Source organism: Crocodylus siamensis, chromosome 9, assembly GCF_052110815.1.
Source record: "Crocodylus siamensis isolate JL-2025a chromosome 9, ASM5211081v1, whole genome shotgun sequence".
NCBI lineage: Eukaryota > Metazoa > Chordata > Crocodylia > Crocodylidae > Crocodylus > Crocodylus siamensis.
The window spans coordinates 2,037,488-2,062,111 of record NC_143403.1 but is presented as its reverse complement, the minus strand read 5'-3'; the positions used below and the strand labels follow the sequence as shown (position 1 = coordinate 2,062,111).

The 24,624-nt window shown below is 42.1% G+C and overlaps 1 protein-coding gene across 2 annotated transcripts in view; it reads right to left on the bottom strand.

Moving 5' to 3' along the window:
• ANKRD11 (ankyrin repeat domain 11) overlaps nucleotides 1-24,624 on the bottom strand; it is a 187,409-nt gene that overhangs the window by 143,357 nt on the left and 19,428 nt on the right. Inside the window, exon 2 of one of the 2 annotated variants that reach the window (XM_090062659.1) lies at nucleotides 13,189-13,267. The exons of the other annotated variant lie outside the window; for it this stretch is intronic. The gene's annotated coding sequence lies outside the window, so the exon portion shown is untranslated. The remainder of the gene's footprint in view (nucleotides 1-13,188; nucleotides 13,268-24,624) is intronic. 2 annotated transcript variants of the gene reach the window in all.

Genomic DNA, 24,624 nt, shown 5'->3' with positions numbered 1-24,624 from the left:
GCATTCTGGGGGTGTATTCACGTCAGGTAGTCTCCCCTGTCCAATTAGCTGGGATCGCATCTCTTGTAAGCTCTCTTTAGATCTCTGTCATAAATTGTCACTCCAGGTCTCATTTATTGCAATCCAAGAGAGCCAGGAAATGATAAGCCTCTTAAGGGCCTAGACACCTTTCCAATTTAGAAGCAGATGTTGCTGCTTTGATGGAGATTAAATCTATTATATTTCATTCTCTGAAAAATCTGGGAAGAGAGAAGGAAAGAAAAGCTTTCAAGAACCTCCATAGTGACAGCTGCGCAATGCTGCTGCAATGAAAGAAACGCGCGTTTTCCAGTCAAAAGGCTTCACAGAAACCCGCTGGTGCCTTTCTGTAGGAACATGCACACAATGGGCATGGGAGAATTTCACCAGGTGCTCAAAGGTCTTTTAAGGTGTGTCCTTGGGACATGGGTCCATAACCACTGGGAAGATCTATCCACGCTAAAAGGCATGTTAAAAACTCACCTGGTATTTGCTTCTAGTCTCTGTGAGACGATGGCAAATTAAAAGGCCTAGATCTAATTATTTCAGCAATCCACTCGTTTCAAATTTCAACCACTGTAGGTAACAAATACCAAATAAAAGTTTTTAAAGTTTAGCTGCCTCAGAGGCAATAATAAACTCAAGAAGAGAAGCTAACATCTCACTATTATTATGAAAAACACCACTATGAATATAGCTGTATATAAACACGAAGACTTGGGGTTGCTCTGCTGAAAGCGCTCTGTTCGCATACCACAACTCACTGCATTTTGGTTTGCATTTCCTCCACTACAAGGTCTTTCCCCACTCTGAACCCCAAAAGATCTGCTGTTTCTTTCAGATGAGAACTTCTGCCAGCATAAGAAGGCTGGAGTCCAAAACCACAATGTACACTAAAGAGAAAAGTTTAACAAAACAATTAGGATTCGAACCAGAGCATTAAAAACAACAACAGCAACAACAAAACGGACAGACAGACAACCTTGTGAAACCAGGGAAGGAGGGCCAGTGCATGCACTGAAGCTATTGATAAATTCCTTAATGATCAATAAGGCTCATACCACGTTGGACTACTGTATATATGCTAACAAACTTAGATTTATCAACAGCCTTTTAAATATCTGAACTCAGTTCAGTTCCACAATGACATCAGGGCTTGGACTGTGCAGCTTCTGGTTCAGGAATTGCCTACCCTACAACAGAACTGGATGTCTACACCTGGATGTCTCAAGCAGGGTTTAACAGCCATCATACTGCTACGTGGCAATGCGGCCCTGGCTAGAACCTCATGAGATGGGAGGAAGATACTAGGATCCTGGTGTGGAAAGCCTTGCTCATAGAAAACCCAGGAGCCTCATTTCCATTGTAAACCTTGGACATGTAGAAGATACAACACTAAATACCCAATTACAAATTTCACATCTTCATGAACTCTGAAACGAGAAAACTTCATTTCTGCCCTTTCAAAATCTAGAATGCTTGTTTTCAAACAGCAAAAATAATCAGAGAAATGGTAAAAGGCAACTCAACAGGAATGAAGTAGGAAAACTTCTACTCTGGTTTGGTTTCCAAGATTTTGCTGTAATCTAAAAACAGGGGTCAGCAGCCTGTTAGGAATGGCAGACCAAATTAACAGAGTTTGGGCCAGAGGGAGGCCACTGCTTCCCCCCACCACAATCCCAACTCTGTGGGCTGGATTTCAAACTATATCACTTGGCCAGCTGTAGGATGCTGACCCTTAGTCTAGAAGCTATACATTTCCAAACTTCTCCTGCCTCTGCCAGTAAGACCATACCAACTGCCTCCGAACACCAAACTGCTTTGTAGAGAATTATTTTAACTGTGTAAACCCCTCAGTGTTTGTACAGCCTGTGTGTTTAATACGCTGACTGGAGTTTATTAAAAGGCCTCTGAGTCTATGGAGTTAGGAAACAGTTGTTCCAGCCAAGGCATGCATATTATACAGTACTTTATGAACACATCACTGGAATTCGAAGTTGCTATTACATACACTTCATTGCTCTAGTTATTGGTCTTAACGATCTAATTAATCCTCATGCTCATCATGCTCTGAGCTTACACAGGAGTGTCTTAGTGTTTTGGTGCTATTTTGCAAGTACAAATAAGTGTAAAAAAAAAAATCCTGAAAAAAGGTCAGAAGTCTCCCCAGCAGTAGGAAGACGCTGCCAATCCCTGTTCCTGTGCAGGCAGACCCAAAGAACCAATCCCACAATCCAGTGAAAGCTTCTCTTTGGGAATATGTCCAGTATTTCATTTGGAGTTTGCCCCAAAACAACAGAAGTTTGACTGAAAAGGAGTCAGACCTCACCTTCATCCAAACGAAAGCACAGAAGCTTACAAAGGCGCACAACACGCTGATGCAATATTTGGGGTTTTTTCATTTCTAGTGGAAGTTTCATCAGCAAGGCTACAGGGGAAGACAAGCCAACCTGCTTCCAGCCAAATCCACAGAGCAGTTTCTGAAGTTATCACAGGGCAATCAATGTTTTCTCATCACCAATGTAAGCAACAGATTTTATATGCATCTGTAACTACTCCTTTTAAATACATCTTTAAAAGACCACAACCAAGAAATTGGCACAGGGAGGGAAATTCAGGCCTGCAGGACCAGAAGCATACTAGAGAAATCAGGGATTTCCTCCAACACTTTGAGTGTGTAGCAAGGAAGAGATCTCATTTTAGATTGGTGTAGTAAAGGTGCTAATAGAAACTGGAGGAAAAAAACCAAGGCAGGCAAGACATAGCTTTTATTACAAATATTGGCTAGCCACTGGTTTGAAAGAGTGACTAAGAGGAGAGTCCAGGCTGCCTACCCCAGCTGCTGAGAAAGCACAACACCAAGCATTTTGTCATCCTGCTGGGTTTTGAATTTGCTTTGTTAGTAACAAGCCATTTATCTGCCACCGGTCATTTGTTAAAGTGACCCTCTACACCTGCCTGTCATGCAGCTGGAAATCTCACAATAAGGAAAGAATCAAAATGTTGCAGACAAACAGATTTCAAAACCGTATTAGCAAAGGGGAAACTTGACCTTTGGTCTGAAGAAGTTAATTATTCATAAACTAGTTGGAAAAAAAAAAAAAAGGATGGTAACCACCTATACTCCTACATATTATCTCCCACTTAGCACCAGTACATTTTAACTCTTAGTCAACCCATGGAAATGCAAGTTCTGAAACAAACACCTCCGACCACATTAGCAAAAATGCATTTCAGATTTTTCTCTTTTCCTACCCCACCTCAGACTAAGACATGGGTTTCTATTACAACACCTAAGCTGAACTGAGAACACACTGAAAGATTTCCTGTAAAAACACAAATACAGGATATTGGCAAGACTGCAAAAAAATGAGGTAAAACTACTACACGCAACAACAAAAAAATGGTCTTTGCATGGTGCAACATAAAAAGGAAGTCTTTCTAAAAGGACGCTAGTAGTAAGTCTACTTTTGCTAGCAAACAGCCAGGGCGATTCAATAATGACCTCAATGTTTATGCTGTTAGCCTAAACAGCTGAACATTCGGATTTAAAGTCACTGAAACATAGGGGATACATGAACTGCACTCATGGTTACAACCATGCGTTTGTTGACACCTCCATTTCTCCCACATTCCTGTTTCTGCAAGAGCTCATCTTTTATGCCAATTCTTGCACAATATTAAATCAACTGGTGGACTTGGGACACAAAACACTGGTGGACATGAAAAACGCCATTTAGGTGCAGTTCCTGCCTGCAGGCACATAGCACTTCTCAGCCTTACTAGAGGGTAAACCAAATGCTGGAAACTTAAGAAATTCAGATTTAAGGTTAACCTCACAAGTCAGACAATGTGAAAGCATGGAAGAGCCTCATAGAATAAGTTCTCTGAATATTATGAGCTCTGCCCCTCCAATCGCTAAGATGCACCATCTCTGGATCAGTGACTTTCTAAAGGCTTTAAAGTCCACAGTTGTGGAAATTTAAGACTCATCTACAATTTGCAAAAGGGACTGAAGCACACTCAGAGTCTTGCTTCATTTTCTCCATTGTATTTCACTTAGCTATACACCTAAAAAGCAGCAGCAGCAGGAGGACAGGCTGAAAGAACTAGGATTACTTAGTCTGCTGAAGAGAAGACTCAGGAGTGATTTGATAACGGTCTTCAAATACCTGAAGGGCAATTATAGAGGATGGAGATAGGATTCTCTCTGTGGCAGCAGGGGACAGGACCAGGACCAATGACTTCAAGCTGCAGCAGGGGAAATTTAGGTTGGAGATTAGGAGGAACTTTAGGACTCCATGGGTGGCCAAGCACTGGAACAGGCTGCCTAAAGAAATTATGAAGTCTCTATCCTTGGAAGCTTGCAAAAGCAGGTGGAATGACCTAGTCAGCGAGGATCCTGCCTTGAGCAGGGGGCTAGACTAGATGACTTTATGAGGTCCCTTCCAGCCCTGCTTTCCTATGATCCTATACACAATGCTCCAGACTCTCCCTGGTCGTTCCTAAACAACCACAAATGAGACCAGCAGATCTCCAACTCTAGTTTGGGAACTATGCACCACTATGGTGCTTTCAAGTAAGAGTCTGAGAAGGAGATGGCATGCTTGGGGAGACATTCTCAAGGTTGATAGTGGTCCAAGAGTTAGGGAATCACTGAATTAGACCATTCATGTTCTGTAACCCTCTTTAGCCAGCAACATATCCACAGCAGCTGGAAATAATCAGACAGAACTCCACCACTGAAGATCTTCCAGGCTGGTCCCCTTCTCCCCCATGAATGCATCTCCCTGACAGGCACCTGCTTCTACAGTGGCAAAATGGCAGCAGCAGTAGGTCCCAAGCGATTCAGGATTTTACTGGTCAAAACCCATTGCTTTTAGATCTACCAGGCATTTACTCAATATCCAAAGGCAGTGGAACAACACACTCGCAGGCAAATAAAACTAACTGAAGGCTGCATGAAGAGAATCCTGGGTGGTGCTAGCATGAAGGGGGGGGAAGCTCAAAAAAGGCTGTTTTCACTATAAAACTCCTGCCAACTGTGGAATCCCCTGGAGCACCGGGATGCTTGAGTGGGCAAAAACATCCCCTCCATTGATGGGCAGCTGGAATACTGCCTTCTAGGCAAACTTGCCACCGCTTCCAACACTGCACCACCTCCGTTTGACCCCTGCAACTTGTACTGAGAAATGGAGCAACAACTCTGAAGAGCTCCTACCAGTACACAGAATACCTGACCATGTGGACTGACCATCAGCCTCCTGCTTCACTGCCTCCCCAATGACCATGAAATCCAGTTTTAAGTTCTTGGTCTTGACAGAAGCATAGAAGGATGCGACAGACCCTAGCAACCAGACATCACCTTTCTCTGTCCCAAGGACCTTCGGCGATAACTACTTTCCACCAGAATAACAGATCTGTTGGCCTGGATTATAAATTAACTTCCACAGAGATAAGCATTATCACAGACTTCACTTTCAAAAGCAAATACAACACTCGCTCCTGCAACACAGCTTTCCTTCACTAAGTTCTTGGCAGATCCACCTTTGATCACTCTTTGGGCTGGTCTCCATACAAGAGTGGGTTAAGACAAAGCACAAACAAGGTGCACTCACTGTGGGACAAAGTGTCCACACGTGGGATAATTCAGTAAGTCACTGAGCTTTACACATGTGCCCCATTTTAAAACAGCATTAAACTTTCAAGTGTTTTCAAGCAATTACAAACAAAGAATAAGCCAGCTGACCACTGCACCAGAGGCTAGGAAAGAAGGAGCATACATGGAAATGTTCAGATATTACAAAGAAGGTGACCAGGTAAGTAAACACACAGACGGGAGGTGCCAAGATGCCCCGAGAACCTAATAAAGGCAGCGTCTTAAAACGAGGAGCCTTTGGCACATGTTGTTGTGAACCTCCTTCCCAACCATGGATGGCAAAGACAATAGACAAGATGGGCATATGGTGAATGATTAAACGTGAGGGGTTTTTTCCCCTACTTACCAACAGGATGAAGACCTTTGTCAAGAATGGAAAATGCAGACTTGCCAGTGCCAAAGGAGCACAGCACCATTCGCAGGCAGCAAAGGAATTCCTAAAGGATTTAGAGGGTTTAAGACGCTCCAGAACTTGCTGGCCGATCTCATCCATGCAAGCAGAAAAAATTGTTCCCCCAATCCTTTGCAGACATTGTAGGAAGGGACCCCTATTTCTGCAGGCATGAAGTGTTATGCAGGTCAGGAGGGAGGAGGAGAGGAGAGGGTAGACCCTCAGGGAGTCAGGGGGAGCAGAGAAGATGTGCATTAGGCAGAGCACCCAGGAAGGAAATGATCATTCTCCAGCCACCTCCTCCTATTTCCCAACTCCATCTCTGGAGAGATGAGCCCCAATTAGCTCATCCACTCCCAGTGACCTAAAGTAACATTACTAATTAAACCTTAACTTGTTAAATATGATTTTAATCAAGTGATCTTTGTACTGTGCTCACCTGTAAATTAGATTCTAGCCCTTTTCTGAAAGTGCAAAGATGTTAATACGTCAAGACTTCATTTCAAGGGACCAGTCTGAGCACTCCTTGCCCAATTTCCTTGCAATTCCACATCAGCCTCCACCAACCGACTGTCGTTCAGATGAAAGTGCAGCAGCTCCACAAACAAATGCAGGAAGTCAATTCACACTCACAAAAAGAGCATGCAGTGTTTCACAGGACACTTTCCTCATTTCTCCTTTACAGAGCTTCAACTCTAAACAACAGAAGCATTTTTTTTTAAAACAAAACAAAAAAGCAGCATAAAATGCTGATGAATTAATTTATAGATTAATGTGCATGTGATAGAAGAGGAAATGGTTACGGTGCTCATTTCAGCTTCCCTGGGTTATTAAAATAGTTAAGGCGCTTCAGTCTTGTAAGCGAGATGACAGACAGGGTGGTCAAATTCACACTTTGGGCTTATTGCCATCTCCTGGTGTTAGGAATGCAGCGTCGGTGTAAAATTTAAAGTTTGGTGGGAGTATCATTGTTTGGGAGAGCAGAGAACAGTTTCCTTGTAATGCCTCTCAAATGTGAAAAAAATCTCCTACAGGCTTCACCCATCAAATCCTTCCCAAATACCCAACTCTTCCACAAGGCCCATACTCAGCTGCACTCTGCCACCTCTCCACTCCCTTATTATTCAAGAGGAATGAAAGACTGGAAAAAAGCCACCACCTCCTTCCTCCAAGGTATACAGCAGCATGCCTTCAGTTTGTAAATTGTTGGGCAGGAACGGACTGCACGCTTCACACGGTGCCAAGTTCATCACTTGCACCGAATCATAAAACGGGGTGTACATTCAACAAACAAGCTGCCTCAGACATCTGGTGCAATCCTCCCACCATATCTCGTACAGCCCCTAAAGGGAGCGCAGGCCACGTGGAAGAGCACAAAGGGGTGGCCTCTGCTCCCAGAAATTTGGACTCCTAGATTTGATACAAGGGGATAGGTGTCGAGATGTTACCAGGTAAATAAAGCAACTGCAGCAAGACCTACTGCTACTTTTTCAGTAACATGGTGGTGTGCAGAAATACACTGTGATCATAAAATGCCCCAAGGCATGTTTTACTTTCGGAGACGGCTCCACCTAAAAGCAGCATTGTGTAATAATGAAAGCTGTAACTGGCCACTATACTAATTTAGCGATAAAATCCTTAGACGAAATGGTGCGTAATCGCGTGTCATTTAAGGCCTAGATGAAGTGCAGGAATTTCCCCGACAAAAAGCAGACTGGACTAGCTGCGGGGACAGGAAGCAGGTTCCAGTACATTCTGCCTGCTCTACTTTTTTTTGCTGGGATCACTGGCCTTGTTCTCAAAAGCAGCAATTTGCAAATCTGGAAGGTGTCAGCTGATGTCAAGCTACAAAATCCTAAATCAAAAGTCTGCCAACTTGAAAGAGGATTGTTGTAGTCTGAGCCTTCCCAACTCCTTAGGAAAATAAAATTTATCCAGAATCGGAGTTTAAGCAGCATTTCCCCCACTCCCCAACCACCAAATAAATATATACAGAAAGGTCTGGGGTTTAGGGGGTGGCATTTTGATGGCTCTGTAACACAAACTGGAAGGGGAGGGGGGAAATGACATCTGGCTTTGTAACAGTCCTCTAGTTGTGAAGAGCCGCTGAATATTCTGCCGGAAAGTGATTTCGACTTCCCCAACCTATACCATTTGGCACAGGAGTTTCCTGTGAAGCTCCAACTCTGCAGCGAAGGAAGGGCTGAGCTGGGCTGACGTGCATGATGAAGCTTTGTAGTGAATGTTTTAGTGAAGTTGAACAAACTGGTTGGACACTTGCCTGCTTCAAGTCTTGGCCAGGCAGTCAAGGGGCTCTCCTCCCTGCAGGGTCTGCAGCAGTTGCTATGCTCAGATTTTTTTTTTTTCTTTTTTTAATACCTTTACAATTTTCACGAAGCATGGAAGTCGAGTTTTAAGCACTTAAATCAGAAAGTGCCCAAGCTAAAGCTACACGTGTAACCTAAAGGGGCTTTAAACAGAAAGCTGGGAATCTTCCTTTTAATCCCTAACAGGACAAAGAGGCGCGTTTCCAACTCTGGGAGATTTTGGCATATTCATGTAAAAATAGGATTTTTATTTTTGTTACATCTAGAAAAAGTACTGTTGGTCTTCAAATACCAAATTTCAATGTTTCTGTCCCTTTGGACCCTGAACCATTAGTCAGATTCACAGCAAGACAGACAGACTTTAATAGAAGTGGGATACAGCAAATAATCCAAGTAAAATGTTGCAGATGATATTTGTGAAATCGTCTGCAATGCATCTCAGCACACACACTGTCGTGTAGACTTTAATGATATTTGCTAGGGCTGACCTTCACAATAGCCATCTCACATTCCTGCAGATAATGTGTTTATGGTGCCACAAACTATACATTCACTCCATAGGAAATAAAGAGACTCCTGTCCCCTTCCATCTGGCTACCATCTTTTGCATAGCCTACATCACACACTGAGAAAGAGGCCAGTCTGCACAGAGGTCATTTGAAATGCTCTTTAAACGCACAGAAAACAAAAAACAAAAAACCTGGGGAACTATATAATTGTTTTGCAGGGTTTTTTTGTGTGTTGTGGTTTTTTTAAAAACAGTATTTTTTGCACAGAAAGGATGTCACCATTTCAAAACACGTGAGGAGTACAAGAGTATATTTTAACCAAACCATTCTGCTTCTTTAACCAGCTCTGTCAGACTAGCATTTCCACTTGCACCTGGTTTCCCAGGCCTCTCACCTTTAACATCAGTCTCACCATGATTTATAGACAAAGCTCTACCTCAAAACACATTTCTGCTTTATCATTCCACATTATGTAAAAACCCTCATGGTCAGCTTGCCTGCAATGGCTGTGTTAAAAACAGAAAATCGTTTGACAACTGTTCTAAAACAGGATGAATCATCGCTGTATTAACTACTTATTTGTCTGAGGATGGTGGTCAGTTATCTAAACTTTTGAGGTGATAGTGTATTCCCAATGGATATTAATATGGATATAGAAATCTGAAAGGGAAGGGAATAGAAAAAAAAGGCCAAGGTTTCATAGACATCAGAAAAACAGCTTAATAAAAACAAGCTATAGTTTCTTTCCAATATTTGTAGAAATCTAGCATCTTATTTCCCCAAAAAGCAGGAAATATTTAAATGCTAATGTCAATCAGGTTAACATAGTTAATAAAAAAAGGTATCGAAAAAATCAGACTGCTTTTTGCTTAAACAATCCTGCCTTTATTGTAACATGGCTTTCAGAAGACAATTTAATTCTGGAAGCATGTATTGAAATTGCCTTTTCACTATGGGCCTCAGGTCTACAATTGTATCCTTCTCAGGAGGTCAGAAGGAGGCAGAACTCGAGCTCTGAAAAGCAATTCTGTTTAGCAGCACTACTTTATTCATCCTTTTAATCTTACACCTACATGTTCATCACGAACTTGGTGAAATACTAGTGCCAAAACCACCATCAAAAGCCATTTCAGTCTCTCTGCCACTCTGAGAAAGCCCTGACCTCTCTGCTTCTCTAATGAAGATGTTAGGGAAGTGAGAATTATACCAGCTGTCAGCTCTTACACTAGAGTTTCATGATACAGAAACATTCAAATCACTGAATCCTGGAGAATTAGCTCAGTGTATTGTGGCAGATTCTTTCTGCAAAAAAACCTCATAACAGGATCCAGCTAACTTGTTAAGAACAAATGCTTTAAACAGCTTGGCAAGGGGAAAAAAAAAAATCCATGTATCCTAGACGCGTTACCAGGGTAAGGGCGTCTTGCAGAATTACATAAATTCAAAATGTCTGAAGCTAGTTTCTTAGGTTGTTCCCTCAGCTCTCCCCTTCCCATTCATTTAGACCAGTTCTGTTTTCTTTACTACTTACTACAGGACAGCAAAGGTGAGTTTTGTACTTTGACCAAAGTGATAAGATTCATGGCCATTCTGGGATCCTGGGGAAGGGAGTTTCTTGGTGCCTGGCAGACAACAGACCCTCAGCGCCCCACTCCCGCTCTGCTCGTAGCTCCGCCACCTTCAGAAACCAGGTGCGATGGTAGGACGTTGCTACCATCATCCAGATTGTTTAGGTCACTTGTGGAGTGCCCGCTAAATTAAATCCAGGGGCCTTTGTAGTGACCAAGGCTGCTCAGCAAAACTTTGCTATAAACTAAAGGACGAATTTATTTATTTTTTGGCCCCTGCATTTTCACTCAAGTACATGCTAATTCATCCTGATGGTCACACATTCACAGACAAAAGACAAGCACTTTTGGCTGAGATGCAATCTTCCTACAATAGCCAACTGCTATGATGCCACCTGCCTATCTGGGTTTCCAGTAATAAGACCAAAATATATCTCAAAGGCTTCGACGCAGAGGGCCAATGCCCTCCATGGAGTCAGACAATGCATTAAACTGCTCGTTTCAAAGCGTCAGCCAGCCATTCAGGCTGGTGCCAAATCCCATTCACACCCTGGGTTTCTTGGGAGATAGTGTACACGTACACACACATGTTAGTGATATTCATGTGATAAACTGTTATGACCATGTAAACCATGACCTCCTCACCAGCATGGAGAGCCTACTAGCCCATTTCTACAGAGGCTATTTCAACATACACTAGATCTAACAGTCAGCATTTTTTTTGCCTTTTTGCCTCGTATTTTTAAAATTCTCCCCCTTTGCTCCAAATCTCTCCAAATGGTGATGGACCAAAGAGGCAACATTCAATCCAGGACCAATTTAGAAACTGTGATATCACAAAGTTGCTGAGATAAGAGACCTGTATATTGATGGAAAACATCCTCTGGCCATGAGCGCCTCTTCTTGCAGCACTGGAAAGCCCAAGAAGCCCTAACCCAAAACACGTTAGGTGCCATCATAAACAGAAAAAAAAAAAATCTCCACTTTCCACAGCATATGCACAATACACAAAATAAGTATAACTGACAACAAGATCTTATACTAGCTCATACAACTCACACTCCATCTCAAGTACAGTACAAGTATATGCCGATACGTCCATGAACAGTTTCTTGTAGTTGAAAGAGAGCAAATCCAAGTAAAAACACAGCCTTGTGCGCTACTTACTTCACAGTCTAGATGAATAAGGCAAATCACCATTACTCGTATCTAATTCTGAAGTCCAGTTTGTTAACGAACACTGAGCTTTACATCTGCTGTGGAGGTTGCATGATGCCACAGAGAAGTCTGAACTGACAGCCCATTAAAGAGATCCGTCTTTCCTGCGCACCACACCAAGGGCTCCCCTCCTCCATCACACTAACTGCTAGGCTGCAGCAGGGGAGAGCTGTTGATGCCTGGCTTGTGCTCCCTTTCACCACGCAAGGTTTTTATTATTATTTATACCCACTAAGGGAAAGTGAAAGAGCATCTAGTTTAAATCCAAATACTTGAATATTAACAGGGGCATACTTAGTAGAATAGGCTTTGTTTTCAAAATCCAAATGAGAAAAATCAATCCCATAAACTTGTATATCAAGCCACCTGATTCAGCAGGATCTCTATTTATCAGGGAATTAGTCACCTTTATTAAAAGCAATGAGCATACAATGATAACTAAATTACAACCATTTCACTGCTGCATAAAGCACAAGTCAATCAAGCATCTAGAACCCCACGACAGAACCAGAACACTCCCTTTAGGTTATTTATTGCACATCCTTCAGAGTATTTTAGGACCTCAACATTCATCCCTGAATGATCTGCCCACAACTCTCCCCAGCTAGAAGCTGATGGCTTGCACCATAAGAAAACGGGAAAACCAGTTTTCTATGAGGATATACAATGGCTGCTTCTGCTCTTTGGAATTGCCAGTACTAGGGAAAGAGCAGAGATGCAAGTTCTTCTCCACTAGTTAGGCTACTAGCATTTTGCTTTTTGCAGTCCATGGTCTCCCCCATAATCCATCTCAAATTAACCTTATTCACACATACTCCACACTCAGTCACTCCAACAAATAGCTTATGTATAAAAAAGAATCTATCAGTTTCCACAGCTAGTGTATTACAATGATGAGAGTCCTTAACAGCTTGCATGAATAGCAGTAATATTACAAAGATTTAATTCACTAATTTTGGGCAAAAAGAATACTGAAGTCTAACCCCTACTAGTTGCAGTTGCATTAATTACCACAAACAGATGGAAGAGAGACAAGTTGCATTTTTAATTCGGTCTCTTTAAAAAGGTACTTTTTGGGAATAAGGGATACACTAAATGCCCATGACCCATTTCATATTAAAATTGAAAGTACCCCACATCCTTACACAGGGTACAGCCACATACACCAGGAAGGTCTATGACCTTTAATGAAGCTACACAAACCAGTGCTAGACAGTACAAACACAAATCACCGGTTTTAGTATTTATTTGTAAAGAAAACCTGGTTGCATTTGGAATTAAGAGATATTTCTAATGAAAGACAGGCAAGCCTTAAACAAAATCTAACCCAGTTCACCTTACCAAACGCAAGGTTTACAACATCCACTTTCCTTATACAAAGATCAGAGGCAAATGAAAAATGGCCACCATGCCTGCTTTAGTACTTGTATACAGAATCCAGGTAACACTAGACAAAAGAAAGTGCACTGGACAAAAAGCAAGTAACCCAAATATTTACCGATTCCATAGCTGAAAGTTGTTGCTAGCAGGGCAGGTATTAAATCCAACAGAAGTGTGTCCCAAAGCAAACCTGTATTCTGAAAGAGAACACTAAAATTAGTTCATGTAAATACTAAAAAAAGTGTACTGTTAATTTTAACTTTACTTAAAAACATAACCAAACACACAAAGGAAACCAAATAAATATACACCCGATGCAAACCAGTCATCAGGTTTGCATCTACTCCAATGACTTCTGGCTTCGAGAGCCCATTGTCAGGGATGGGAACAAGAAATGGGTTTCACGACAGTTACTGGGACATCAGCAACTGAAATGTAATTAATCTTTCCCAGATAGCCGAAAATAGGCCACACCTGTCCCCAAATCCCTCTACCAATTTTGCAATTTTACAATCACATTTTCCTATTTTTAAAAATATTTTCTTCCCCATCACAGCAAGAAGTCTCCAAACACCAGGGAAACCTGTGTTCAAAGTGGCATTAGACCCATTCAGCTGCAAAAAGAGACACTTCTCCTCCAATCTGGTTCAGTTACAATAATCTTCAGTGTTAGTGGGAACAGTACGTAAATTCAGACAGAACTGTGATGGTTGGGAAAGCTGGCATATCCTTTTAATTTGAAGAGCAAATCACCAATTAGAAAAGATGAGGCTTGGTATTAACCATTCTTGCACCGCATCTTTTTAAGGATGTTTTTCAGGTGACGAATTCTGAATTTGTAAAGGAGATTAGCTCCAAACCAAAGTACAGCTCTGGCTTTAACTCACACCTCCAGCCGTGCAAAGAAGCATGGATCCTAAAGGCAAAGGAAGGGATACTGGAGCCTTGTGTGTAGAGAGAGAAAGTAGGGGCAGGATAAATGCCTGGAAAAGCAAAAGGCTAATTTGGCATTGTGGATATACCCCAAGACTTACGCCCAACGTTAATAAAACTAAAAACATCCACTTATTTGCTTTCCGTTAGCAGATTCTCTCATAAATGACTCTCCTCTGGGAAGGAAAATAGTCAGTTAGCTATATAAGGCAAAATGCATACACAGCACTGGATGCTTCAAAACAAAACAATGCCATACAAAGTATAAATCACAGCTCAGGCGTGTTTGGGGGTTTTTTTCCTATTAGACTTCCAAACATTTAGGTTTATACAAGAGCACGTTAAGAAGAACGATGCAAAAACCATTCTACAGATTTCTTCAACCAACTTCATATCCCTAACGTACACCTCTGACCTTTTGGAATGATTCTCTGTTCATTCACAAGCTTTGCTTATCCTGAAATCAGCTTTAAAAGCTAGGGCAGATCAAGGCCTGGGTGCTTTTAAAGCCTGGGTATTGTTACATATCTTGAATACACAAGTGTGAGCATAATACAGAAAGATCACTGGGGTGTATAAAATCAGAACCAAATGTGCTGAACCAATGTGCTCAGGGCAGCAGAAAAGCAGTGACCCCAGGAACCAATCCCCACAATTGGAGAAAGTCTGACAGACACTGACAATAACCCAAAGTGGTAGAAAAGATGCAGCCCTTATTGCAAGGTCTCCCCCAAGCTCCTAAGAGGCTAACTAGTCACTTTAGGAGATATTTACTAGAATAAACAGAAGAAAGCCTTTCACAAGACTTCCAAGAGTAAGCAAAAAGATTCAGCGCTGAGGTTCACCCCAAATGCGTTGGCTAAGAGAAGCTATGCTGAAAAGCCCCAACAGCCAGGGAAGGCTTGGTGTCATCATATCCTTCTTGCATTAACCATTTAACCCCTCCCACTCTCCAAAACAAAGACATTAACAAAAAGAAAACTGGAAGCCAAGATTTCTCTCTCAGGCCAGTTCACAAAAGCAAGTTAGTGACAAGGGATGCAAGAAAAGCAAGTCAAGTCCATCAACCAGTTTTACAGCAGCAACATGAACTGGAAGGAACCATCTCTCTCAGGTATGAAATTTGATGAAAGGATGTGAAATCTGGGGTTTCCAAGCCCTGTACAGATGCATTAACAAGAGTTCAAGAAGACTGCTTGGGCACCCTTATGCAACACCCAAAATGCACATAAGCAACCCAAATACTTTCACTGATAATATTCTGTAGAAATTTAGACAAGGGGAGAAGCAGTGCTCCTGGGGAAAAAGCAAAGCAATAAATATCTGCAAATCCACAAGACAAGTTTGCTCATCTTTAAAAAAAAAAGGGGGAGGGGAAGAGGGGAGAAACTTATTTTGCTACAAGGTCCCAGAAGCTCAGCACATGCCCAAGAACAAGACTCTAAGAATATTTTTCCACCCTAGTCATTTTTGTCCACGTGTAAGTCCCTTTCTTGAGGGCTAATGCCCAGTTCAGAGCAGCAAGTTACATCAGGACCATCACTAAAGAACAGCTCTTCCCGCTTCTGACTCCAGAATAGTCCCTCTAGCCTCACAACCAAATAGGTTCACTCTTTGAGTTATACTATCAATAGTAAAAACAGGTTCTAAATTGGGATTTTTTGCAGACGACTGAGTCATTTCAGGAGAGTTACCTGCAAGGCAAGTAAACCATTCCAAAACATTCTTAGTCCAAGGAAACAGTGATCAGGCCTCTGCTCCCATTTAACAGCCACAGCGAGCAAGAGAAATCAGTATCTCCGTATCTCTATACTCCTCCCCTCCTCTCAGTGGAAATATGTCATCTAACATAGAAGTATGGAGCAGACTGACCAAGTAACGTAAAGGGGCCACACCCCCCCCCCCACAATCTGTTGGATTAAAGCAACTCTCATGATTACACCAGGAGAAATATGCGACAGAACTACAGAATGAATACAAATACACATGCACCTTCAAACCTCAAAAGCCCAATCAAGTTCCCAGGGAACACACTGATGGAACGTGTTATACAAGCTAGTGACTGAAAGCAGGAGTTTCCAAGAAGTCCAGCCACTTCACAGGAAGCAAAACAGGCACAGCACACGCCACAGCAGATGAAAACCCCAAACTGTATGTGAACAAAAGACAGCAGTGAATGAACAAGAGGAAAACAACCAAAGGTGGCTCCTCTCCAAAATGTTCCAGAGGAAACTGCATTCACCACCGTGACCCTCGAGGGGTACCTGCACCCACTCAAGACCCATTCTCATTTCTCTCTTCTGGTGTTGACATGAACAATGTGCAGACACAAGCAGCCCCTAGAAAGCAAAGGCTCTCCTCTAGCCTACCATTTCTCTGTGTCAGTGCAATGAGTATAAGTAACCAGCCCAACCACCATGGCTAATTAGGAGACATTTTCAGTGACCTTGTCCATTCCCGACTGCAGAGCAATATGCTCTTTCCAGTCTTACGTTCCACAGAGTCCCAGTAATTTTGCTAGGTTGACCCTTTTACTTCAGTCTCTGACTCACATTTGCACTTATCCACTGCCTCACAAAGATTCGTGCTCCCGACCTTTTCCATCACAAGATCTCAATGGATAAATTGAGCTGTGGGCATCGCTCCCTCCATGCTCTGTTTCTCCACAACGCAGCCATTACAGTCTTACGCCCGCCTATTTTCACAACGTGACAGCTTATCAAAACTTCATTCACCTTGTGAATCCCAGTCGGATTCGGTGTTCATGCCTTACAGCTGTTTTCTGTTGCAGTCTTATGCCATGCTGCTCCTGTTAAGGATAGGAAGTGGCACTTGAAGGTCAGTCTCTAAACAGGCCTTGCCTCAACACAACAGGGCGACTGCAGCCTAGGCAAACCTAGGGAAAGTCCGATTTCCAGGTGAATGGTACCCAAGTAATGACAGGAACCCTGGTCATCTGAGGAGGAGTTTGCAAATTCCCAGATCACTGGGCAAAGGGAACCGGAAGATCCCCAGGAGCTCCTTGGAGCACCTCTCATTCTTGGACTGGAACAAAGGGAAACTCCAGCACTGGAGGAATGAACACTAAGCACAGGGCCCAGACTACCTCCCCTCGCTGCTGGTTACTAGCTGGAGTGGAGCCGTCAGCCACCAGGTAGAAAGAAAAAAGAAGCAAACAAACTCAAAAGGAATAGGGCAACCTAATAGGAAGGAAAGATGCTGGGGACAGGACCAGGCAACAGGGAAGCCTGGGCAGGGCCAGAGGAAGAAAATGCTGGAGGCAAAGATATTTTTGAAGAAACAATGAACAGATGGGAGGGTGAGGCAAGGAGGGGAAGTAGAAAGGATACTGGTTAATCTCTTGTCCTGTTCATGTTAAAAGGAGAGAAAGAGGCTGTTACATCAGAAAGACTGGGCAAACACCCCTCATTCATGCAAGCGATTCCTGGAGTGTCGGAGGGATACTGTGCAATTGTGAAGGGGGAAGCTCATGATACAGGAGATTAGGGCACACCTCGCATTCCTATAGCATCTTTTACCTTTAAGGAAGCTTATGAGTGAAAACAATTTCCATTATAAGAACGGCTTTATTTTTAAAAAGTTCTCACTTGCAGAAAAGCGAGCAAATAAACTAAAACAAAAATATCATAGCTGAACTTCAATTCTCCCAATTTGGAAGTCCAGGTATACTTTATTCTACTGCCTGGGAAGCACCAGGGTGATCTATCAACCAAATTGCTACAAGAAGAAGTCAAAAGAAATCTTGTACAGTGAAGTGAAAATTGCATTTTTGTAGAACAGATTCTATCTGACGTTGCCTTTCTCGGGCAAGATGTTCACGTAGGATTGTATTTAATCCTCCAGCAATATTTTAAGATATACATAACATGAATTTAAGCTTACGCATATACTGCGCGAAGGCACCAAGTGTTACAGTTTCAATTTTTGCTAAAACTGTAAGGAAGAAAATAGCTATATTCTGTAGTAATTCAAAATGTTTCCAGAGAGGTCTTGCTCCCCCTCTACGCGGCGCTGGTCAGGCCGCAGCTGGAGTGTTGTGTTCAGTTCTGGGTGCCACACTTCACGAGGGACACGGGGAACCTGGAGAGGGTCCAGAGGAGGCCACTCATATGGTTGGGGGCCTCCATGGCCAGCCCTGTGAGGAGAGGCTGAGGGACCTGAATCTCTTCAGTCTCCGCAAGAGGAGATTGAGGGGGGATCTTGTGGCTGCCTACAACCTTATCAGGAGCCAGCAGCAGGGACTCGGGGAAAGTCTGTTCACCAGGGTCCCCCTTGGAGTCAGCAGGAACAATGCCCACAAGCTGAGGGAGGATAGGGATAGGTTTAGGTTAGACATTAGGAAGAACTACTTCACTGTAAGGGTGGCCCGAGCCTGGAATAGGCTTCCCAGAGAGGTGGTGCTCTCACCTTCCCTGGAAAGCTTCAAGAGGAGACTGGATAGGCACCTGGCTGGGGTCTTATGACCCCTGCCACCCCCAGTGCTCCTTCCTGCCCCTGGCAGGGGGCTGGACTAAATGATCTGTCTAGGTCCCTCCCGACTCATTGATTCTGTGATTCTATTTAGACAAAATTTACTCTAGAAGTGTGATAAAGCACTTCCATAAAGCAGACTTGGCCTACTAAATGTATGTGTGTAGGACACAAGACCTTCCAATTGTTCCAAAACCAAAAAGTCAGTATACTTGGCAACTGGGAAAGCAACTATTCAAGGTAGCTGTTTAGAACTCAACATTCACCTACCTGAATACATTTTAGAGGTTACTGGTTTAAGAAGTACACATTACACTAACCTGTTAGAAAGCAAGAATTTCCCCATTCAACTTTTCCTTAGAGTTGCATTCTGCTGAAAACTTTGTGCTTCAGAAGCTAAGATGACTGTATTCCCCGCTGCTGCCTTCTTTCTGCAAGCGTACACTGCTGACTGTTCATGTAATCCATACAACTCTGAACTGCGTCTTAAAAAGTTAACTGCAGCTACAAATCAACTAGGTCATTCTGCAATATGATATCAAAATGGTAGAATTTTAAACTTACTTTGCAATAAAACTGTGGCATAAAAATAAAAGAAAATAAAGTGTTCAAGGACATCAGGTTTTGGTTTAAGACAGGCTAAGAATCTGCTATGGTTCTTTATAATGTTAACATAGTAAGAGAGAAACTGTAGGTAAGTGGACCCAGTTTTACTTCAGCAGTTTGAAGTCTTCCTACCAGCCTCTCTTCTCCAGCAGATGCAAGCTAATGCAAAATGCATCGTCACCAGCCCTTGCCCAATGATGAGTTATTGATTCTTTTTGCTGCATCCGCTGACAAAAATCTGTAGGCTTCCCAGATTTACAGTGTATGGCATGCCTTTTGCTTACATCTGCTCTGAAAAAGTCTGGGATTAGGCAATTACTTGGCACACTTGCAGTTCCTTCATAAAAGCATCTCTTACATCTTTATCAAAAAGAAGTTGGATATCTAGTGCTCTTAAAATGAAAACACTTTACAACCACACAAAGTGCATTTGCAAAAAAAATTCAAATTATTAACACTTGCCCATGTTAAGGTTAAATATGGACTATTTATATCACATAAAAAACAGGACGTTCTGATCCAAAACAACTGACTTAGTCCAAAAGCAAGCCAGAAGATGACATAACAGACTGATGGCATCAAGTAAATAATACAAAACTAGATATGGTTTTAATAACTATGTCAGATACAGAACTTTCATCGTGACACAGGGTGTATGATAAACAGGAATCCTAGTTTTCCGTGGGGGGAACCCTCTCCCCCCCAAAATCTCCTTTTAAAAAAAAAAAAAAAAACCAAATGGAAAAAATCTGTCTTTTTCCACAACCTACCTAAAGTGCAGTGGCATGTACATGTATAGGTATAACTAGGTAGCGCATGGTACAGTTTCATAGTTAGTAGGGTCGGAAGGGACCTGAGCAGATCATCAAGTCTGACCCCCTGCCATGGCAGGAAAAAGTACTGAGGTCAAACGACCCCAGCAAGGTGTTCGTATAATGATGATGATGATATATAAGCACACGCAGGAGCTTTCATCATTATGCTAAGAACATGTAATGAATGAATGAATTTGAAAAGTTAATACAGAGAGAGGAGGTCTTTAAGCTGCAAAGCAATACAATTATATTTTGATTTACCAGACACTAACTTGCATTAAATTCAGATTTGATGGTGATCCAAAGTGAAGCAAAATACATGCAGATGTACCATGCTCATGTTTCACTACAATACAGAATTTAAGGGAAAGAATGGATTTCAATGAGTGGTCTTCAAGGGTACTATATAAAGGATGCACACTCAGGAATGCACAGGGGATTGATAAACTTATACTTCTAGATAAGCACCATCATCTCAAATGAGCAACTCAAAGATGCATGGTTAGTGAATTTGAACAGGTCTGAAAAAATTTTCTGCAGTGCCTCAAACATGTTGGGGTTAGTCTAATGAAATTACTCATGCAGCTTCATGCAACATGCCATAACCTGAATACCACCACTGTTTCATGCTCCTTGGTGTTGAAAAAGAATATCCATTTTCATGTATTGTGACAGCAGGTTAAGTTTCAAGAAAATAAAAGAAAGGGTAAAAGGAGTGTAATGCCATGAGATAATGGCATTACATATCCCTTTGACGTGAGTTACCAACCTCCTGGCAATATTTGTAGACATTCACCTTTGCAAAAAGAGAGATTACCTTCCCTGTTTTGCAAGCAAAATTAGTTTTCACAAATGGGCCAAAGAGCACTGCCAAGTTTTTGTTTTTTTTTCAGTATACAAGAGTCAAGGCTGGTACCTGCAGTACCTGTAACAAAAACAAAAAAAAAAAATCCAGCCACTGGTTTCCATCTGCAATAGCAAACAAAGTTTTAATCACAATTTCTCCAGCAGAGCTGAAGACAGGCTTGTTCCATCTACACTGGCTGGGACAGCTCTATGAAGTGGGATTTACTGCTGACCATTGTCAGGCTTACGCCAATAGGAAGAGCACACAGAGGACGCACTGCAATTTATTTTAATACAACCAAGCGCATGGAAATTAGACTCCAATAAGGCAAAACAAGAGTGATAATACCTGTACTCTAATCGTGTCTCTGCCATCTCTACGGCTCAACATGTTCATTTTTGTTAAGGGCCTGACTTGTATTTGTCAGTATTGTTTTTTAAAAACCAGGAGTCAGCAATCTTAAACTACTAAGGAGGCATTGTGGAATCTATGGGAAAGATTTCAACAACAGTCAGATTATCCCAACTACGAATGAGCTGGGGAGGTTGGGCAGGGGGAGAATCAAAATACGTTAAGAGTCCCACCTTCTGACAAACACCCTGATTTTGTAAAGCTGCAAATGGACAGAACTCTTGGATTTTCAAAGATATGGAAAATTTTGATTAATAAATTTTAGGGAGCTCTGTAAGTGATACCATGCAGACATCAGGGCAGATTTGCACCTTACAGACTAACCAAAGTAGATGTAGATACACACATACACTTTGGTTAGTCTATATCTATCTACTTGACCTCAAGGTCAAGTTGCTATATTTTATTGTTTGGATGTAAAGAAAGATTAGAAAGGTATACATCCAAAGCTCCTGTTGCGTCTTTACCAAAAGCAGCTGCTAGTAGCCTGTCAAGAGGCAGAGAAAGAGAAAGCCCTCACTTTCCTTTTTTAAGCCCCAAAAGCATAAAAACTGCCATCTCTTTTTTCATATAAAATATTTACAGAGCTCCAATGAACAGAGTGCAAACATCCAGGTTGTCATTTGTTTAAACTATATAGCTAGCTCCAATGTTCTATTGTTTAAATATTTTTGCTTAGACTCACAATTTCTTTTTTACCTTTGTTAAATTGCTTTTATCATACTATTTACACCATTTGACAAATCACGAACTGCATTTCAGAACAAAGTGAATGCTGAAGGATCTTACAAGAGTATAGATACCTCTTGCTGTCCACGTCACGTTTCAAAAATTCAAATTCTCTCACTGCAAATGTCTGTATGGTACCTTTCTGCCTCTATTTGCCATAAGATTCTAGCAGTCCAAATAAAAGCATGATTATTCATTTCAATAGGTCAAGAAAAGTAAGTAAACTGCTCACACAGTTTGAATACAAATCAAATCATTAATGTTGCCAGAAGAAAGCTACCCAAGCAATGCCTACCTTGCGTATTTGTGTATTCAAGAACCAGCTATTATTGTTGTATGGATTCTAAATACAATCTTTTGTAAACCACTGCCACAGTGGAGACAGCTGAACACAATGAATTTTTCAAATATACTAAAGACCCACTACCTTCCCATTCTTACTGGTTAGCCGTTTTCTCTAGATCAAAACCTTCAGATAGTCATTCTGATGTGTTCACAGGCGCAGACAAACACCTAAAGTTGTATAACAACTTGCTACTCTTCCCGAGAAAAAAAATCTGTTAAAGCTATTGAAAAAATACTTGGCAAGTAAAACTGGACTCGATGATCTCCTGAGGTCCCTTCCAGCTCTAATGTCTATGAAATAAAACAAAAATTGAGATATCAAAATGGTCACAGCAGTTAGCAAAAGCAGAAGGCTTCAAGTCACTTGTTTCAGCAGCTAATTTTTTTCCTGATTATGGAAGGTGGCAGAAGAGATTAAAAGGAACCTGAAGAGTTTCTACCATGCCTAGACATCTCCTATGTTGTGTATATTTCTATAAAATGTTAAATATTCACAAGTGTGTTCTCATCTCTTCCTTCAACCTAGGTCTCCCATTAGTTGGGCCAATTAGCAGAAAGTCAAACTAGTTTCTGCAGTTTCATTTAGCAACCTTGGATGATAGCTCGTGGATGAAGTTAGCCCCCCTGTGCCAGCAGTGGAGACCAGATTTGTTCCAGCAAATCAGACACACATGCAGTTTTCAGGTTGATCTGTTGCGCATAAGAGGCCTCCACTAGTTCTAAGCAAGCCCCTTAACCATGCTAAGTGTCTACTGACAGGTTGCTCAAAGGGGAACACAGAAATCTGTACAAGCTATAGTAAGAGTGTTTTTCCTTTTCAGTGACATGACTAACACCAACAGACCTCCAATTTCCTCGATAGGAAACAAGACAGGGCCTAAAGTGCAATGCATGAAAGCTTGAACAAAAATCTAGAAAGCCACAGACCTATTAACTCTTGCCCCTGGAACCTCAAAGACTCCCCTAGATCTTTCTTGTGAACTTTCCATTAAAGGCTTCAGCAGTAGATATCAGTACAACTAATGTTTCTGACCTTTAGAGCCTTGACAAATCTCTTCCAAAGAGCAGCCGTAATCACACATGTTCAAAGCATTAAAAAACAAACAAAAACGAAAAAACCAAAACAAAACAAAAACAGCCTAAACACAATATTATGTTCAAGCAGCAGTGAATTCTCCTGCTTTAGAAGAGCATTTTATTAGTAGGTATTAGTAGTTACCCAACAAGAACAGGCGTGCAGCTAAAGCACCGGAAGAAGGGCTTCCGATACAGCGTACCACCCCAGAGAGCAACATTACCTCTGTCTGCGTCCGAATCTGCTGCCACTCCAGCTCTGCATCTTAACATTAAAACTTCTGGAGCCCCCAGGCTTATTCTGGCACACAACACCTCCAGGCCATTTCTCTTTGAGATGAAGCAAGTTGGCTCAAGCCCCTTTGGTGCAAACAGGGATCCTACAATGATACTTGGTATTATTCTGCAAAGTCAAACTGTTCAGTAAGGGAACTCTGGAGCCTGACACCGAGAGGGGAGTGGGAAGAGGAAGGAAGGTGGAAATTCTCCACTTCAAACATCTGCCTGAGCCCCATCTCAATTGGCAGGCATCTCTCCCCACACCAGCGTGCAGTGAACAAGGTAACAGTCTAGAGTAAGACAGCTAAATACAAAGAGATACATCTAGGAACAGACAGCATAGGCCACACCGATAGGAGGGGGCACTAGACTGTAAAATAACTGCTCAGAATGGGACTGGGGGGGGGTGTCAACTGAACAGGACTGACAAGCACAATGTGGCGGCAGAGGTGGCAAAGGCAGAGAAATATCAAGAAAAAGTTGATGGGCCTTATAAAAAACCCTACTTTGAAACCATTACTGAAACACTGTGTCCAGTTCTGGTATCCTCTCTTTAAAAATAAACCTTGACACATTGAAATGGTTTAGAGAAAGGAGATAAAAATCTCTGAGGTCTGGACAACCTAACCTCCAGTAAAAAGGCAAGAGAAACAACCTATTTAAGTTTAACAAAGAACAAATTTAATAGGTGGCTTGATCATGGGCTACAAGTACACACTCTGAGGACAAGGCTTTTGAGAGAAGAGGACTCAAAGGCAGACAAAGGCCTAACAGGATCTGGCTGCAAGCTGACATCAAAGAAGTGCCTTCTAGAAGTAAGGTACAGATCCCAGAGCATGATCCAGGAACAAGAGGCAGTGCCCACCCCCCCCATTTGAAGCATCTAAAGCAAGACCAAGCACCTTCCTGAGAAAAAGATTTGGTGTAGCTCAACTAGAAACCATGGGTGCTGCAGGGAACACTGTGAAATTCTATGCCTTGTGGTCAGATTAGTCCCTTCCAGAAGTGGTGCTGACTCCTACCC